General features: G+C 34.5%; 1 protein-coding gene and 1 pseudogene across 4 annotated transcripts in view; one reads left to right on the top strand and one right to left on the bottom strand.

The window, feature by feature from the left end:
- LOC308562011 (protein Abitram pseudogene) overlaps positions 1-11,832 on the bottom strand; it is a 72,378-nt pseudogene extending 60,546 nt beyond the window's left edge. The window contains exons 1-2 of the transcript in view: positions 11,564-11,832; positions 11,113-11,355 (exon numbers count right to left, since the gene is read on the bottom strand). The product of the transcript in view is annotated as a protein Abitram pseudogene (transcript). The remainder of the gene's footprint in view (positions 1-11,112; positions 11,356-11,563) is intronic.
- The window catches only part of MAGI2 (membrane associated guanylate kinase, WW and PDZ domain containing 2), a 1,283,361-nt gene that overhangs the window by 61,905 nt on the left and 1,206,845 nt on the right, over positions 1-14,611 (top strand). The gene's annotated exons all lie outside the window — the stretch shown is intronic.

Here is a 14,611-nt window from a genome sequence, read left to right as displayed (position 1 = left end):
CTCTCTCCCAGTGTCCAAACTGCTGGACTCATGGACGAACTCCAAGCCCATGAAACCCAACCCTGTTGCTGCCAGCCCTAGACCTGTGAAGAGCAAAAGGCAATTCAGACAGGAAATCATGTCTCCTCCCATTATAATATACACTAGGATTATATTCATTCTCACAGAATCCATTGCAAAGTTTAAGCCAAATATAGTGAATTATTCCTAGGTTGGCTGAAAATAAATATCTTAAAATATAGGATAAATGTTTGGTTTTTTCTCAAAATGATTGGAAAAGAATTTCTGATACCTATAATTTTTAATAGAAGAATGTATTATTTTAAAACCTTTTTATGAAGTAGCATTTACTACCAGTTAATAGAGATAAGATATGAAAGGAAACTTAAAAAGCAGTATGATACAAGATAATAGCAACACAGTAATAAGTTAGTGTTTTATTTCTCTCAAGTGCATTGCATTTTCATTTGATATCCCAGAAACTTGATTTTATTTACTAGGAATGTTGCAATTCAGTTATTCCACAGCAATTTGGGGATATTTATCATTAATTTATCATATGGCATGCTGACCTGAGAGTCTCTGGAATAAAACAAATTAGAAATTATTCTGTACATCTGTCAACATTGAACAAAATTTTTAAATATTGTCATTTATTGGTTAATGATATATGTGGATGAGAGGTGTGCATTTCATTTAACACATTAAGTACTTGGTTATTCATTATAATTATGCCATAACATTTTAAGAAATCTTAAAGTTCAGTATACTTTTAAAATAAACTTATTTTAGTTCTTTGATGAAAATTCTTCCAAAATATACAGCGAAACTCTAAAGTATGTCTGAATTTCTAGTAGGTATCCCAGAATTTAAATATTCAAGAAAGCTTTATTCTTTCCACACTTAGTTATTGAAAAGTTACATGCTTGTTATAATAATGCTACCATTGCTTCAGTCCTCCTTTGAAATTATTATTATTTTATATTTGTACCTGGCTCTGGGCCAAAACTATAAATATTTTTTTATAATGGCTCAGTGTATGTGGTTCATGAGGTTGAATTTGATTTGATTTCAAGACATACTAAAAATTACTTTTTGTTTAAGACTCTGATGTAAGCTTGATTATTATTTTTTTATTTGTCTTTCTCATAAAAGTGGAATGTAGAATATGCACCACATGACCTCATAGTCTATGAAACCATTTGCCTTTCTGTAAGATTCATTATTAAGTCAAGGGTAAGGCTGACCCTGTTTGCATATTTTTCTTATAATAAAATAAAAATTGTCACCTTGGTTACATTTATACATTTTATTTTATCATATTTTAGCATTCTTTCCTTTGAAAATGAGTTAACCCTTCAATGCCCAAGTAAGAGTCAACTGACTAATGAACTAAGAATAACTTACCTGATAAAAGTCTCAGCGTGTTTTATAGATGTCATTGTTAGGAAACAATAAACCCAGTTTGCAGTTTTGTAAGCATTGACATACATTGTACTCTTTTTTCTCTCTCTATTGATGGATACTTTTGCTTGCATAGTTCTTAAACTGAATTGTTACTTACAGTTTGAACAGAAAGTGAATAAGCTTAACTTAAAGTAACTTTCATCTGACTCAATAAATAGCTTAGGCATTCGTCACCAATAAGGACTAAAGGTTTAGGAGGCATGTCAGCATATTTCAGTAAATTATATGTTGTATTAAGAAAAATGGATGTTCTTAATAGAAGAGAATTACATCTGAATCAAAGGAAAAGCTACGATTATGGTCTGAATCTAGAATTGAAACTAGGCTGGATTCTATTTCTAATAGCCTAATTTCAAAATGTATCTCTTACATATATCATCATCAGGTGAGTAGGAATACTATTATTTTAGTTTGGGGGGATGTTGTCATTATGAGTTATTATCTACAATACAATTTTCATAACTGAGATTAAATGATTCATACAAAATGTGTTGAAATTTAGAAATTAAGATATTTTAAAACAATAAAAATATTGTACTAATATGGTTATTGGTGTGGTTTATTTTCCGGAAAAAAATGTATTCAAATATCTGTTACATTTTAGATTTAAAGGAAAGAAAAAAGCAAATAAGGAAGAAGGATCTAAACTCATAGAAAAACTGCAGTACATTATTGTATAGCCCATGACCAATTTTATGCATGCTTAAAGTTGGAAACTGAAGGCAAAGGTCTAAATTTAAAATTAAATTATTTACAGCCAATAGCTAAATTTAGCACATAAGATGACTATGCTAAAAATAGAATATAGGAAAGAACAAAATTAGAATACCAGAGAATATGGACCAAAATTTCCAAAGTAGGAAGATGAGGCATAATAGTTTCAGAAGAAATTGTTTTATTTGAAAGCAAGTGTTTGTTCATGCAAACCACTGATGGTAAATATTATTATGTCCAGAGCAACATTTATCTTTCGGAGCCAGATAACAGTATAACTAGTTGTAATACAGGGATATAAGGGGTTAAATTTGGACACCTAACCAGTGGTGGCAGAAGTCACTATGTGGCCTACCTGGAGAAGCAAGAACAAGTAGAAAAGTAAACAGTGTCAAGGACAAGTAAATGTGGAAGCCCCTCTGATGTGAGAAGAGGATTCCTGGTGAGTCCTAAGGCTTGCATCTTGTGTATTCTCTGGATGGTTCAGCAGCTGAAATCAGACAGAAGTGTCCTCCGAGTTAATTCTAACAATGAAAACCAGGAATAAAAATTTACAAGTGGTTTCTGGTGAAGTGTTTAATTTTGAAGAGTGAGACATCTTAGACTATTCATAAATATGTATATCCACATTAACAATAATGTACAATTAATTTAACTACTTAGTATATTTTTTATTAATAAAAGTACTTATCTCAAATCTTATATACTGTCAAAGTTTCTGGAAAGAGATTTGCCAGGCAGTGGAGTGGAATTGTCCCCTGCAAGTATTTCATAAACCTAATTATGTAAGGAAATTAATGAAAAAATACCATTATTAAATGTTACTAAGTACAATATGTTACTAAGACACCTTAGAATAACTGTGGCTTGGATGTTCAAATATGTTTGCTGATTTTGAGTATCAGCCTCATCTGTTAGTTAAGAGTTATTAAGTAAAGGAACTTTTTATTTTTTTAATTTTTCATTGTTGAGAGCATTACAGATGTCCCCCATTTCCCCCCTTACCCTCCCTCCCCATCTCCCACCCACCCGGCCCCCGCCCGTCCATTGTCGTGTCCAAGGGCTGTTCATATATGCTTATAAATTCTTTGGTTAATCTCTCCCAGCCCTCCCTCTGAGATCTGTCGGTTATAATGATTCCTACTGCTTTGGCTCTGCTGTCAATCACGACTAAACTGTCTTTTCTTTTAATCCCAAGATCCACAATTTGGTGCTCTGAACTTTAGTATAAGCTTGTTAAGACAGACATTTCAACTGGAATGTTCTTTTAACCCTGATAACATGTGGGTATAAATGCACAGACATCCCAACGTTAGGTTGTTAGATTCATCTGTATGTAATAGCTTTTAGATATTGTCAATTTTGAAAACTGTGTATAAATATGTTACTAATCAGTTTTAGAATTTATAGCCCTAGTGTAAGTTGTAATTAATTCTTATTATTGCTATTGCATCTGAGCTTCCAGAGCTGGTGAAACGACAGACATAATAAGGTTGGATATTTTTTCTACTTTGAAAATGCTTGTTTGCGTCTTCCCCATAGCTTTAAAATACAGTGAAAGTAATTTTCTTGTGATCATAATCTCCCTGTTTCAGATAATGATATCATCTTTTGAGAAATAATAAAGCACTTTTACAAGGTCAAAAATAAAAAAGGAAAATAGAAGCTTCTATGTGTGATGAGAAAGTATATTTTTAATCCTTAAGATTACAAATATTGTTAAATGCAATGGAGCAGGCTTTCTACCTTTACTAACTCTGTAATAAAAGTGTGAAAGAATAATATTTTTAAACCCAACCATTAGCTGAAACTCAGTCACTTTGTCCTAAAGCATTTTTATGATACTGAAACATTATTCCATTCCGGGTCCTGACGGAGTATCATCCAAATTTACTAATGTTGTTAAATAGTACTGTAGTTTAAGCACCTCCCTTCTTATTTATTTATTTTTTATTACAGCCTTACATTTTTGCAGCCTTCATATTAAAGCTACAATAGAAACCTACTGCCTTCTAATCCTTTGCAGCATTCCATTTATTACACTGTATGTACCCTCTCTCTTTTATATTACTGCAAAATTTTTAGTATGCTTAGATCTTTTTAAAGTTCCTCTAAGCATTCTCATGACTACAATGCTATAAAGGAAATAGTAAGTAAAGGTGCTGCTACTTTTTTTGAAACATCCATTTTCCTACACACTTCCTGGGGGATTTATTCATTGCTAATTACCAGTTAGTTTAATACAACTATCTTTGCAAGAAAACACATCATCACAGACTAATAGGAAGTTATCTGTGAAATTGTATACTGTTTAGATATTTGTAAAACACTGGATTTCCATCTATATGAAAATATTCAATATGTTCCTCTACCTTTGTAGTTTCCATAGTCAATGCAGATAAAAACTTTTTTAATTCTACCTATTATAAAAAGATAAAGTGTGCTAAAGTTTCATGTATTATTCATTAAAACTTGGAAGGCATTTTGGATGCAGTTTAATGAGTGTAATTTAATAGCTATCCAGGAAAAAAATAACATGTTATTTATTGTTAATACCCTGGAATATGTAATAAATTCTCATATTTAAACTATTTTATAACAAATGGCTTACATTTTAAAGCAAATTAACAGAGAAAGTTCTATGGCAAATAACCCAATAGTTGTTTGGTGTAATATGTTGTTTTGTGTTACTTTTACAAAAGTACATCCTTTTTGTCCTGGGAATTAAAAAAAAACAAAACTTAAAAAAATGTAATTTTAGAATAGACTTGCTGCTATTGCTTCTTAGAAGCATTCAGGTTTTTTGCATTTTCTGGCCAATTGGTTGACTCACCCTTGTAATCATAATTTTTTTATGGTCATACTTATGAATATTTTCTATTTCTTTTGTTTTTTTATAGCAGTGATTTCTCAACATGAGATTGCATAAGTTTTCCCCTGTGGTTTTCTCTTTCTGTGAGTTTTGTTGTTGTTTTGACCATTTACTTTTTAATATAGCTGGAATTTATCTTTAAATATAACTTTGGGAGGGCGCATTTGATATTTTCTTTTGAATTCATTAACTGTTTGTCCCCAAACTATTAAATAAATATCTCATTTTTTCACTACTCTTTGGAATGATTTTATTATAACTTACATACTAATACACACTTACCTCTTCCTTTAATGTAATTATAACTTGTGTTTATATTTCAAATTTTATTGCACTATCTGGTATATCCAAAATATTATTTTTGCCTTATTTCTATCATTAATGGAAATCCTTGTAGTATCTCATCATTTAAAATGATGTCAGTTTTTGGTTTGCTGTGTCACATTAAGGAAGCATCCTTGTGCTTCTTTGCTAATCAGATGATTATATTGGCATCTGTAAAAATAAACAAGATATTTTTTCTTTAGACTTATTGACACTGAATTTTACTATTAATAGATTTTCTAATATTAAACTATCTTTGCATTCCTGTTTGTAGTGTATTGTTTAATATAAGAAATATAAATAAATAAGACTATAATATGAACAGATGTAATATTTTATTTTCCTGTTTTAGAATGTAAAGATTTAAATGAAATCAGAAAGCTAATGACTTAGAGACATCACAATTTCCCATGTTTTGCTTTGCATTGTAGGAATTATGTATGTTCCAAGCAATACGTACAGCTATGTCCATGATGGATTCTATTTTACATATTTTAAAAAGATTCCGTCATTCTCAGAGATATCTATGGAAGGAAAATGTTAAATCACAAAATTTTATGAAAATAATTAGTGGACAGACCATGTATCACAAAAGACTGCTTTTGCCTTTAACTACATGGCTGGGTATTTTAAAATCAAATTTTATACCTGTATAATTATATTTGATACTACTATTGAACTCTTCTTAAATATTTTTGTGAATGTTTTTATTAGTTATACCTAATGATATTTATGAAAAAGCTAGGTTCAAATAAATACAGAGAAAACAATCTATGATTAGTTATTACTCAACGTAAATTCAAAGAGAGCTAAATGCAGCATCATGAACATTCCTTGTAGGAAAAAAATGAAGCCGAACACTTTCAGAGGCCCTCCACAGATCAGAATGGAGACAATTGGGTTTATGGAATATTTTCAGGAGGCAAAGGTGAATGGTTACCAACAGTTATGGTCTCCCCAAGTTGTATCTTCACTTCTGTTTTTCAGTAGCTACTTTGGAATGCAAGTGCAGAAAAATAAATACATTTTATTTCTTATTTCAAACCTCTGTTAAAAAATTCGATCTTTTGAAAACGATTTTGAAATAATTTTATATCATTGTTGTTGCTAAAGAAGGATAGCAAATGAGAGACTTTTTTCAGATTTCTTGACATGTATGACAGCTTTTAAAAATTATTTTGAAGAAGTGTAGATATATCCCTCAAAGATTTATAATTGTGAAGAACTAAGGATCAAGGGTTAGCGCCAGCTAACCCTCACACAGATCAGTTGCATCGGCACTATTATCATTGCCCTCATACAGATAGTAAACTGAGGCACAGGCATTTTAAATAAGTTGTCCCAGGTCACCCAGTTTGTAAGAGGCAGTAGCTGTGACGCAAGGCCCAGGGGCCCTGCCTTAAATCACGTGTGTATAACCCATGTTGGTAATGTGTGACCACATGTCTCCAGAAATTTATGGTGCATTGAGATTTACATCATGAGATTCTAATAATGAGAATTAAATTGAGAAAATTCATCCTCACATATTTCCTGGGGAAAACAAGGAGGAAAATATTCTGTGTTTAAAAAACACACAACAAAAACCTGCTTTGATCTTCATTCTTCTCTTTAGTGAACTCGAGCTATAATAAAATTCCCACTAGATTATAATTCAAAGAAACTTCTGCTTTTTTAAAGTAAAGCATTCATCATAAAATGAATGCGAGAAACTGAGATATCTGTCTAGATAAATAATTTATGGTTGCGTGTAAAAAGGTAAGATTTAGATTTAAGATTTAGAGACAGATTGGGAATTATTTCTTCCTCTGCTTGCCAGAGCCGTTCGGTTGTCACAGAGGATGGACGGAAAGAAATACTGCACCTCCCCGTCCCCGCAGCGCCGGGACTGGCGTCCGCCCTGCCACAGTAAAACATTCCGACCGTGCTTTTGCAGTAGAACGCACAGGAGGGAGAGGACCAGACAAGTATGAACACTTTTATTTCTATTTTAAAAGTAATTAAAAAAAAAAAAAGTGCTTCCTTACAGGTTTGTTACAACTAAAGTTATTAATAACACCTTCGCAATATATTTACAAAGGAAACATTGGGACTTACAGAAGGAGGTTATCTCTGTGCAGTTATGTTAATAAACTTGTATGGAACACTTGGTACTTTGTCAAAATCTTCCCACTGATTATGTTATTTAATCTTCACCGCTATCCTCATTTTATAAAGAAGGAAAGAGAAGCCAAACACATCAATAGAATTGTACTAAGAAGGTCCCACTCGAACCTAGTCCTTCCTGATGTCGAGATATTTACAAGTGTCATTAACATTTGCTGATCTCCGTGGGTCACTCTGCAGCTCACAGTAGCACACTGCCTGGAAGCTGCACCATTGTCATTCCCGCCAGCAGTGGACAAGGGTTCCAGCTTCTTCACATCCTTGCCAACACTTGCTGTGGCTTGTCTTTTTCATGATAGCCATTTTAACAGGTGTGAGGTGGTATCTCCTGGTGGCTTCCGTGTGCACTGACCTGCCCATGCGTGATGTTGAGCGCCTTTTCATGTAATTGCTGGCCATTTCTACGTCTTCTTTAGAAAAATATTTACTCTGTTTCTCTCCCCAGTTTTTAATTGGTTTGCTTATTTGTTGTGTGTGAGAGTTCTTTATGTATTTTGAATACTAACCCCTCAACAGATACATGGTTTGAAAATATGTTTTCCCATCCTGTAGGTTGCCTTTCATTTTGTTCATTTCCTTTGCTGTGCAGAAGCTTTTAAGTTTAATGGAGCCTCATTTGTTTGTTTTTGGTGGTGTCTGTGCTTTTTGTGTGAAATTCAGAAGTTACTGCCAAGACCTAGGTAAGGAGCTTACTCTCTCTATATTTTGTTCAATGAGTTTTACAGTTTCAGGTCTTAAATTTAAGTCTTTAATCCATTTTGTGTTGCTTTTGAGTACAGTGTAAAATACGGGTCTAGTTTTATTGTTCTGCGTGTGTCTGTCCAGTTCTCCCAGCACCATTTATTGAAGAGACTGTCTTTTCCCCGTTGTATATTTTTGGCTCCTTTGTCATAAATTAATTGACTATATATGCATGATTCTACTTCTGGGCTCTTTATTTTTTTATTATGACATCATACTCTTAATTACTATAGATTTGTAATACAGTTTGAAATCAGGAAGTGTGGAGCCTCATTTTCTTCTTTCTTAAGATTTTTTTGGTTATTCAAAGTTTTTTTAGTGGTTCTAAGCAAATATTAGGATTGTTTTTCTATTTCTTTGAAAAATGCCGTTGGAATATTGATAGGAATTGTGCTGGATCTGTGGAATGCTTTGGATAGTATGGACATTTTAACAATATTAATTCTTCCAATCAGTGAGCATGGAATGTCTTACCATTTATTCCTGTCATTTTCAGTTTTTAAATCAATATCTTATAGTTTTCAGTGTACAGCTCTTTTATCTCCTTAAATACATTCTAAATTATTTCATGCATTTTATGCAATTGTAAGTGGGATTGTTTTCTTGATTTGTCTTCCTGATAATTTATTATTAGTTTATATTTTTGTTGTTTTATCCTAAAACTTCACTAAATTTGTTTATTAGTTCTAACAGGTTTTTTTGTTGTTGTTGTTGGAGTGGAGGATTTTAATAATCATGTGGGTCTTTGGATACCAGTAAGGTTCTTTGCCTGGTCACTCCTCTCATTTCCCAATGGACTTATGAACAAAATGGCCTTGTTGGCAGGGATGGAGGTTATCTATGGGGTAAGCTATATGAACTTCTACTTACAATGACTGACCTGGCTACAGCCACTACTGAGTGTCCAATTTGCCGGTATTAAAAACCACCACTGTATTAGTGTACCCTTAAAAATTTGTTAAGTAGGTGGCTCTCATCTTAAGTATTTTTACCACAGGTGGTGAACACACAATACAGTGTACAGATGAAGTATTGTGGAATTATGCTCCTGAAACCTGTATAATTTTGTTAACCAGTGTCACTCAATAAATTCAATAAAAAGAAAAACAAAAATAAACACTGCATAGAGGAAAATCAAAGTCCTAGCCTATCTTCCTGAGGTTTGGTGCAATTTAGTCCTTGCAGGACAATATTTAACTATGAAAGAACTGGAAATGTTTCTGAGTATTAAAGAGTGGACATAATTTAAACATAAGCAAACCTTTTTATCATATAACAAAGTCTACAGCATGTGAACTGAATTCTCAAGAAATTGGTATGTAGGACCTAAAATTCATTGTACAATGAGAATATTATAAATGTTCATTTAGAAAATCAGGAGGGAGATGTTGAGGTAGAGAAGAAAGATCGTAAAGGAGAAAGAATAACTATCTTACATCCAGGTGTTACATCAAGAAAAAAAAGGGGGGAGGGAGTGGAGATATGCACATTAACTGCAGGAAGATTATAGTTTAACCAGTTTTAACATCAACTCAGATGAGCAGCATTAATTTTGGTTTAATATATGAGCTTGAGTCCTCACTTGAGTCACTGGACCAAACTGGTAATTTGAAATTTATGCACAGAATTTTGTGAACACTTTTAATTGTAAGATGTCACTGATTCAATTTTGTTGGGTGGTATAGTCTGAACTGCAAAGTTTCATTTTAAAAAAGTAAGCTATTATTGTCAAAACATTCAATAATATTTACTACCATAATTTAAATTTAAAAGTCCATTAATGGTATACAAATAGTTCCTTATCAAATACTTCAAAGCAGCATGTTTTCTTAAGTGAATTAAATAGCAGCCTTCTCTCTTTTTTGTGTTAAATAAATGTTTTCCTTAAAAAACAGAGATATTTAATTATACATGTTTTATAGCCCTTAAGGAGAAAAAAAATTTAAGTCCTTTTATTTAAAATTTTGTGTAAATAAGTGTATGGTTTTAAAACATAAATTCAGTTCTTTTTTCTTTTTAGCTTAAATGATGTGAAAGCTTTTATTGTATTCAAAGACCTCTGTGCCTTTGAATTACAGTAACTTCTCAGTAACTTCTGTGCTGGTGATCCTGTAACCACAGCGTGAGACTGAGTGACTAGGATGTATGCACTGCATTATAATACTTGTTAGGAAATACTATGTTAGGAAAGCCCTTTGTATTTTTCAAAGCCTTTTCACATGTGTCTCATTTAAAAAGTCACAGTGTTACAGTTCTACTTTGTTCCAGAGAAAAAAGCCATCCCAGCAGCATAAGGACTAGAAGCGGCACAGTCCACACTTTGCCTCTCCCCCACAACCTACAGGGAAAGGAGTCAGGGTAGAAGGAGTGGAGCTAAACTTTTTGGTAGTGTCACACTGAAGCAGACTGGGTAAGAAAGGCCAGCTGTTGTTCCTTTTAACTTCAAACTGATGGAAGGTTGAGAAAAAAACAATTAACCATGCTGTCACATTCAAACAGAAGTATGTCCAAATGTCATATTTACTAACAGGTTACAGGATGATAGGTAAATTATTTTTACTTTGCTACTTAAAATTTTTGTCTTTTCCAATTTTTCCTCAAAGTGCTTTGTTTGTTTTTAATCAGAAAAACATCCCTCGCTTGCCAGTTATTGGAAAGAGAAAAGAAAAAGAAAAACAGAGTGAGTACACAGCAGGGCAGATCTGGGAGGCTGGAGACACATGGGAACCAAGGCTTGTTGTGTAAGAAGAAAGAAAGGACACCAGGCCTCCTGTACTGGCTGGCTGTCAGGCTTCCCCACATATGCTGGCCCTGCCTAGTGCACTGACCGAATGTGTGTTGCTTTGCATTCCGTCTTAATTCCCACGGTGTAGCTGTTGTGTTGATACGTTTCATCACAACTTCTTCATATTGTTTTTGTGGCAGTAAACCTTCTGTTATGCTTCTGTTTTCTTCAAATTTGGGCAGTGGGTGGCTTCTCTTGAAGAATGGACAGCTTATTCACTTCCATTAACCATCCTCCAATACGGTTCTATGGTGTATTCTTCTCCATCTGAGCAGTAAATCTTACACAGTTGGTGGAGCATAGGCCGGCTGTGGCCTCACTTCCCAAGAAGCAGGACTGACTTCAGTTTACTCTCCAGCATTCCCTTGGTTCAGTTTCATTCAGCTCTCTCTGGCCCAGCAAGCTGATAAATAACTGAGTTTGTCTTTGGGGATCAATATTTATTGACTTGTACTGACTGACACCAATAAAGCAGTCTTTGCCATGAAAAAAACAAGAGGTGCAAGCTCCGTTAGAAACTGTGCCCTTGCTTCAATTTTCCAGTGACCTTGTTCTGAAGGCCACAACAGTTGGTACTGATTTGATGGGAAATGCTTTTGTTTTTCCACTTTGAAGAACTGCATGAGATTCAGCCAGTGTGATAACACGTACTCGGTGCGAGCGCTGTGGTACACAGTGATCCTCACAGGCTTTTCCTGTGACACCTGCTTTGTACCAGCAAGTGAAGCACCAGGGGCTCCGAGGCCTCTGGCTCGGTAGCCATGGCTGCCTCTGATGCCCCTGGAGACCTGAGCACTTTGTTCACGCTGTCCCCAGCGGTCTCCTCTCTTGAATCGGGTTTTTGAACTCTGCTTTCCTTGTATACATTTACTGAGTCAATTTCTTACTTAGAGACAAATAAGGCAATTCAGATAAATGGTAATAGATTTGAAAAAGATTAAATAAGAGAAAAAATTCAAGTTACCATTAAGTGCAAATCCAAAACAGCCATAATGGAAAAGCAGAACTAGACTTTAAATTTAGCTAGTATTTCAAACCATAGGGATGACAGTGGTAACACCTTCCTACCCTCAACTAGCCAATGGGGCAACAAACTTGATGACGATGCCTGATACTTAATTCAAGAGCTAGTGGCCAGGTAGCCCTTCTGCAGTGTGATTTCTCTTTTCTGACCAGACAGAACGTTCTTTCAGCGAGCAATGACTATAAATCGCAAAATGTTCAGCATCACTGTTAGCAAAAGGGTAGCATAAGAAAAAAATAAAGTGGAAAAGTGTCAAAAGAAGGGAAAATTGTGAAGGACTAACGTGATAGAAGAGTAGTAAGAAATTCTTTGGGAAAGAGATCAGATAGGAAGAGGAATGAGAACCTGCTGGAATCTGCAGCCATGTGGGGCACTCAGGCAGCAGAGCCCGAGACATCCCTGCGCTGCCCCAGGGAACCACCTAGAACAGCACAGCGCTGGCGGGTGCGAATCACGGCCTCAGCCAGAGGCTGTGTAAAGCTCTTGTGTCAGGCGCGTCCTGGCTGGCTCAGTTGGTTGGAACATCGCCCCAGCTACACCAGAAGTTTGCTGGTTCAACTCACTGCCTCTCTCTTCCTTCCTCTCTCTAAAAATCAATAAAACACATACCCTCAAGTGAGGATTGAAGAAGAAAAGCTGTCATGTCAGTGCACATTTCACACTCATTTCATCATGCCTAACTTGTGTTCAGAATATTTTGTAAAATATGAAAATGTCCAATGTAACATGAAAATATTATCCTCATAAATTGAGGCATAAACATTTGGTGCCTAAAGGAGTTAATGTCCAGTATGGTAGCTCTTGTTCCAATTTTTTTTCCTTTTTTTTTTTAAATCTTTATTGATTTCAGAGAGAGGGAGGGAGAGGGAGAGAGAAAGAGAAAGAAACATCAATGATGAGAGAGTTGTCATTGATCGGCTGCCTCCTGCATGCCCCCTGCTGGGGACTGATCCCACAACCTGGGCATCTGCCCTGACCAGGAATTAAACCGGGATCTCCTGGATCCTAGGTCGATGCTCAGCTGAACCATGCCTGGCTGGACTCCTGTTCCAAATTTTAAAACAGAAAACAGATTAGGATTCCTTTATATATTCCCTCAACCATTCATATTTTATAGATAGTAAAGTCATTTAATAAATATTTATTGAAATCACTTGTTAACTTCATGAATAATATACATTTGTGATAAAACACATAAAGACCTTGTTTTTCCTCTAGTTGAAGGATATATTAATTACATAGTTAGAGAATGTAGAAAAATGGATGTCAATATGTTATCTTCTTGAAAGTATTTCCTGTGTAGCTTTATAAATGGAAATGAAAATATTCTCCTATTTCTGTGTAATCATTGCCAGACAGGGAAAAAAGAAATCCCTTAAATTTCTTCCTTTGTCAAAAACAAGCTCTTAATACTCAAAAATATAGCCACTTGCTACTTATATGACTTTAGACAATTCATTTATCCCCCCAGTATCTTAGTATTCTGACCTGAAAACTGGCTCAATTCTTCCTTATAGAAGGTTTAAAAAGATTAAAGAGTTACTATTTGGAAACACTTAGACAAGTGACTGCTACATTGTTAGTGTTATATGTCTTTCCTGTTATTAAAATGTGGGTTTATTTCTAAATGATCTTTTCCTGTTGTTGTTGTGTCCTATAATAGATAATTATATCAAAGTTTAGTTACTCACTTAGCTTTTATAATAGCCTGAGCTGCATCCACTAAATCAGAAGCCTTTTCCATATTTACATCACATCTGCCTGAGACAAAAATCATGGGATGGCTTGACCCCCAAAATTTGAGAAATGAGAAGCAGCAGCATCTGTCTTCTCCATCTGTTTAACCAAGATTTCTTAATTATCTGTAAAAACATCTCTAGCTTGAATCACTCACTATTCAGCTTAATGAACTGTATTTCGGGGACATACACTAGAACCTTGAGCATTCATTAGGCTTATCAGCTAGAGATATTTTCCATGAGGAAGGCTAAAAATGACCTCTGTCCGATGCACCTGCTCTATTATTTTGATGAGGATGATTAAAGCTATTACTCTGGGAGCTTTTTGTTGTCGTATCTGTTATCCCCTATTTTTGTTGTAGACACTCCTTTTTTCAAAATCAAGTCATTGTCACTAATTGTCCCCTCCAGTGGTGCTTGTCTGCTGCTGATGCTCTGAACCAATTGATGTTGATGGTGCATTGGTTCAAATTATATTTTCGTTTGCCCTTGAAGCTTTTGGCTGCCCATCTTGTGCGTGATTGCATTCCTCACCTCATCATGAAGCAGCTTTTTTGGCATTATTTTTCTTATTTTTAATTTGCTTCACTTGCTGAAATGTTACAACTTGGCTTCATCGTCAATATTTTAATGGCATTCAGAAGTATCATTATTGATTTTTATATTGATGCAGTTTGATAATGGATGGCAATGAATCTTGTCCCCATGCTGAAAATGCTCTTAAAAATGAGTCTAAATCTCTTGCCATTAGAGCTCCTTGGGAGGCCATCATTTCACAA

Source organism: Miniopterus schreibersii, assembly GCF_964146895.1.
Source record: "Miniopterus schreibersii genome assembly, chromosome: 9".
In the NCBI taxonomy this organism is placed as follows: Eukaryota; Metazoa; Chordata; class Mammalia; order Chiroptera; family Miniopteridae; genus Miniopterus; species Miniopterus schreibersii.
Note: the sequence above shows the minus strand (reverse complement) of the source record. Positions and strands in the feature narration are given on the sequence as shown.